Raw genomic sequence first — 6,000 nt, forward strand, 5'->3', positions numbered from 1 at the left:
TGGACAGGAGGCAGGCAAGAGAAGGTGAGAAGTGGTGTGGAGAGTCAGACTGGCTGAAACAGAGGGCAGATCTAGTCTAGTAATGTTAACGATGTATTTAATTGACATTTCTTTTTTGTAATGTGACAATATGTGGACAAAGAGGAAGGTGGAGGTTTTAAGAAGTTAATATTTATAAAATGTGAAAGACACAGTGACTAGGATAACTTCTTCTTGGGGACCGGGAGGGTGGGAAGGGGCTCGGGGTGGAATTCTTGGGGGTTTTTTGTTTCTGCAGTTTTATTTTGGCCTGGCCGATAACTTTAGTCATTTTCTGTGTACCAGGTATTGCCTGAAATATGTGCAGATGATAAAAAAAGGAAAAAAAAAAAAAAAACGAAAAAAAGGAAAAAAAAGAAGAAAAAAAATTTAAAAAATTCATTTTCTATAATGATTCTGTGTTAGGCCAGAACTTGGTTATGTCACAGTATTAGCACTGCCTCAGTTAAAGGTTTAATTTTTGTTTAAACCTAGAAGTGCAACAACAGTTTTACCACAGTCTGCACTCGCAGAACTAATAAAAAAAAGAAAAAAAAAAAAAAAGAGAAATAAAATCCAAACTACATATGTTTATTTTTTGTGCCTACCTCATTGTTTTTAATGCATAAAATAAAAGAGGTGGTTTAGTTTATACGTTTTTAGATGAAAACCATTAATGTCTAATTTAATCTTAATACCAAAACTACCAGATTGAAAGGTTTCTGACTGTTATTGCGTAGCAAGAAGCAGGAGGAGAGGGTGGTCCGTAGGGGCAATAGTGGTAGCGGTATGGCAGTGAGACACTGATTAATGTAATTTGCTTACAAAAATTTGGTAAAGCAAGCATTTTTTTAAACCAATTTCATCCTTAACAGAAGTCTGAATTTAGCCTAAAACCAGAGGTTTCACTCTTCTAACACGTGGGCTTAGTAACAGGCAGGTAAAAATAACTAGGCTAGTTCTATAAACTGTTAAATGTTGTAGGAACCATTTTGGGGCGGTGATGTTTTTCTTTTTTAAGAATGCAATGCACTAAAACTCTTTTAAGAATGTAGTTAATACTGCTTATTCATAAAAACAGCGTATACCTGTGTTTAGATGTAAGATCCCAGCTCTGGCTTTTTTTTTCTTTCTTTTTTTTTTTTTAAGTCAGTTTTATTTTATGAATAAGTTTTGACATTTGTAATAAATGTCTTGAGAGTAATAATTTGTTTAATGGCTACATGTTCATTACTTGAGAAACTTTGAGTGTATAATAATCTGTTGGTGTTGTAATAATGCACAGTGTCACGATTCAGCCATTTTCCTTTTTGTTTTCACTTTTTTTTTTTAAATTCCTTTGGTGGGGTACTTCGTTGACAGCTGCCTTAAGCTGTTCATTCAGTGAACAGGCTCTCAGTGTTTCATGGGCTTTGTCTTCTGCTGCGGTTAACTCTCCTTCATGGCATGACAGGTAGGGCTTTTTAAACATGTATTCTTCAGTTCAGTCAAGCTGATGGCTCGAGCGACTGGTCACACAATCAATTAAGAGCCCAGAGCACCGAGTGTGCAAAGCTCAGACTCGACAGACCCTTCTTTTGGTGTCAAATCTGACTGCTGTAAATCTTTCAACCCTAATCAGCGTTGCTGCTGAAGACTCTCCTGTGAACATCGTAGACGGTTGAAAAGCGAGCGGTAAATGCGTACCGCCAGCGCACGCGCGTGCACACCCCCCCCAAGAATCAAAACTCAAGAAAGCCTTACATTTGCTGGCGGAGGAATACCTAGAACTATTTTTTTTTTTAATTGTATGACTTTTGGATAGCGTTGAAGGTGAAGGATGTGTTCTTTTCAGGCCCGGTGTGGTCAGCCAGAAGAACGATCAACCTTTTGTACTATAATGAACTAAAGGGGACTTGGAAACGCAACGTGATGGTAGACGTGGGTGTAATCACACAGCTGCCCTGTAGTGTAGTTTGCCGAAACTGATTCGATCGAATGTCCGTCTGCGTGATTTTAAATCTTCCAGCGCTATGTGGTCAAAAATTAATCTAGTCCTTGAAAGCTGATGCTATTCACCTAGAGGAAGATGCTCCAGTACTGTAGGGATGCCCAGGTCACGGATACGTGCTGTTGAAGTTTTGAGGCTCTGTGGTGGGGGAGAATCTCCTTCCTTCGGTGGGGCTGCCCGCCTGGCAGCTTCTGCCTCCACAGAAGTGCCAACACGGCAAAGTAAAAAACAGTATTACAAAACCACTACATATACCAACATCGAACTCTTCAAACAGTGCTTTTGTAAGCAAAGAAGAAAAGAAAAGCTCCTAGGTTTAGTTTTAAGCTTTAATAAGTAATAATTTTCTGTATCTTTAAGTCAAAGTAACCCTAACTTGTATGACTGCAGTGTTTTTATTTTTTATCTTATGCACATGTTATGTTGGAGAAAATGTTTACAAAAATGGTTTTGTTACACTAATGTGCATCACATATTTATGGTTTATTTGAAAGTGATTTTTGTGGGTTTTTTAGTTTTTCATAGTAGTAGTAGTACACTTTTTGTGATTTATAACCCCAAACTCTGCTGATTATAAAGATGCTAAACAATAATACAAAATGACAAACTGCATTAAAATTACTAATCGTAGAGCTGCAAAGCAGACTGGTGACAAGTAAAACACACAGCCTTTTTTTTGCAGTGCTATCTAACTTGTCTTCTGTGTATTATGGAAATTACTGTTTTTTCCCCGTTTTTCCTTAAATAAAGTCAAATTGACACCTATTGTATGTGGAAAGTATTTTGAATATCTCCTGGCTGCAGAAATCAAGCTGCGTGTTGCGTAGTTGCATGTGTTCGTAAGACCAAAAGCCTTATTGTCAAATCTCATCATTTTAGAGACTTTGACAATAAACACCGGCTTTTGAGGGCTTCGTTGTTGTGTTGGGTTTTTTTTCCCCTTCAAGCCCTGTCTCCTGGTGCAGTTGCTCTTTTGAGAATTGCAATTTTCCTTTAAGAAAATGAAAAGTGAAAAGCTTAGAAACATTAGTGAGTGCCCGGAGGTTCAGAAAGAAGTTGTTGCACAAAGGAGAGCCTGGGTGCGTTGTGAACGTGCCCTTGCACCACACCACTTTCAGGCATGTGGTTTTTGCGAGCTGGCCTTACTTATTGCCGAGAGAGTGCGATGAATGGGAATCCCGAGCCAAATTCTCGCCCAGCGTAGAAGCATGGCTCCAAAAAACTCGAGGCTTTCCAAGCTGTAAGCCGTGAGTGCTCAGCAGGTTTGATGCAAAGCCACTGGTTGCACCCCTGGGATTCTTGTTGGCCTTTGCCCATGTTTTGGGGGTTTTTTCCCCGCCGTGGGCTCTGTCTGTTTTCTGAAGTGGAGATAAGCAGTAGACGTTTCCTTCCGCCTAGGCTGGTCTCTGCGGGAGGAGGAGGAAGTCTCTTGTTCCCGGGCTCCTGCCTTTCCTTGCGCTTTCATCTGCAGAAGGCATGGGACGTGGCGTAAGATGAAAAATGTTTCAGGGTTTCACTTGCTTCCTATGGACAAAGGTATCTGAAATCCTCGAGCCCCACAGCTTTTCCGCTTCTGCGAGTGTAGATACTGACTGAGCTTAAAAACTAGCAGGACCAGCCAACTGCTGGTCAGGCTCCTGTCGGCTCCACTCCAGTTGCTGCTCCAGAGCTGCTGGTTTTCTTCAGTCATTCTTGACCTGTTGAAGACTTACCTCAGTCAAACATGCTTAGCATAGTCAAGCACCTCTGCTAGTCGTGAAGACAGACACGAGCTGTTGCTCATCACAGCATGCAGTAAGTAGCTAAAAGCAGCAACCCCGGGAGGGCGCTTCACGGTGGGCGCTGGCAGAGGTGATAGAGAACGTGTAAAACCTTCACGCTCCTGTGAAGACAGACACAATTGCAGTGATTTAGAGGAAGGTGGCAATTAAAAAGAGAGCACCTTGGAAACTGAGCAGCGGATCTCCTTCCTCTGTTGGACTTGTGTAGGTAGCAGTGGTGAGAGAGGCCCAAATTTGTACCTCATGAGGGGAGGAGGGTTGTACACAGGACGGAAGGGAACAAACAGTGCAGCAAAGGAACATGTGCGTCTGCAAAATTAACAACGGCCGTAGTCAAACGAGAAAGAAATGGTCAAACATCAAAAGGAGTATTTGAAACAATTTTTTGACACAGCTCTTAAATATGCAAGTTAAGTGAAGTGCAGAACACTAACCCATGAGATTAAAGTTAAAAACCTGCGAATTAGAAAATAACAAGAGGCAGCCCTTTTCGGGGGGTTGCTTTGCTGAAAGACGCGTGCTAGTGCATTGGGTTTGTCTAGGACCTTATGAAAGGAGGAGAGTCTAGTTTTGTGGTCTGCCACCATTTGTGCAGAGAGCTTGTTAATTCTCCTGCTTGTACCCATATCGTGGCCTGGGATGAGGACTGTAATGTTGCTAAAAAGAGACTGAAGCTGTTGGAGAAACAACTTCAAATGCAAGAAGAGGGCCTATGGCGGAGAGGGGACGCGGCACCGTGCGTTCAACACGGGACTCTGCTGTATCAAGATGGTCCAACTTTTCTAATAGTAACGCAAATGCATTTCCACCTCAGCGTCCAGTGCCCTGTTACCCACCCACGAGCTCCAGCATCCCAGCCCAGACCCGCTTCTCTCTTCTTCCAGCATCACTGAAGAAGTATCAGCACGGAGTTGCGCCGTGTTGCTTGTGCGGTATTCCCTAAGCACTCGTCAAAGGCTGGTTACAGCTGTCATCTTTTGACCTAATCTCCTCTTTTAAGAGGTTTTTTTTTAACCCATTGCGGTGTCGGTGCTGCGCGGGGGGGGTGTGGAAACGCAGGGTCAGGCGCCGGTATTGCCGCGTGGATTGCTGCGGAGGTTACTGGTAATTAAAAGGAGAACATCAGGTAATTGCAATCACTTAAGTTTTACCATGTGATTGTGTGGCTCCACGCAGCAAATGCTCCGATAAAGGGTAAAAACACTGCTTTAGAAATACTGACCATCTTACTCCTCCTCCTTATTCTTTGGTTTATCCCACTTCTTGTTCTAAACAACAATAAACTAGGGAGAGCAGGAAGGAGGAAGGTGTTTTGTTGTTTAAGAAAATAAATCCCTGACTCAAGAGTATGCCCATTCCAGCTGAGGAAATTACAGGGATTTTCTCCTTGTTAAATTGTAACAGGAAATTCACTTTAACATTTAATTCTCAGACTCTTGTGATTCTGTGGGGTAAATATGTGGCATAGGAAAGTCGGATTAATTTGTTCCAACTGCTGTACACAGCTCAAATTTTACTTGCCCTCTGTGTGAAATTTTTATTGCACAACCCTGTATTTGTCATTCAGCGTAATTTGTCCATTAAAAGGCATTGCCACACTTCCATTTTATTTTAATATTTGCATCTCCTAAGCAATTTTGCCCATGCCATGGTAGCCGTGGAAGAAAATGCTTTTCTGGCTGTGAAACAACTGTTGGAATGAAGGGATTGCTGTTTGTCACAGGGAGATGACAATTTTTGGTAGAGTCCCGTCGGTATAGTTAGCCACACTCTAGTCTTACAAACAGGCAAAGCTGAAAGACAGAAGAGGGTAAATGATGCGTTTGGAAGCTTTTAGTGAGTCAGAGAGTGAGAAAACAGAGGTTTTGCCTTGAGATCTTTCCCTCAACCATTAAACCATTTTGGCCCCTTGGGGTACCGGTGTCTCCCTTGGTGTTTGATGAAGGCGATCGATAGTGTAACACACGCGGTCCTTTCCTGGGCCAGACACTGATACTTACGAACCTTCGGCAATTCAGACGGAAAGCCGTTAGCAAGGCTGGATCTGTGAGAAAGCCAAGAATTCGCATTTTCCTCTTCGGTTTTCTTGCAATGATTTCACTAAATTTTTCACCGGTGCTAAGCATGGACGTGCATGCAGATGGCACAGAGCATGCTTACTTGCAACAAGGAGGGGTCCCGGCTTTTGGCAACTCTGTCTCTCCTACTGGC

This window comes from Phaethon lepturus, unplaced genomic scaffold, assembly GCF_000687285.1.
Source record: "Phaethon lepturus isolate BGI_N335 unplaced genomic scaffold, ASM68728v1 scaffold6832, whole genome shotgun sequence".
In the NCBI taxonomy this organism is placed as follows: Eukaryota; Metazoa; Chordata; class Aves; order Phaethontiformes; family Phaethontidae; genus Phaethon; species Phaethon lepturus.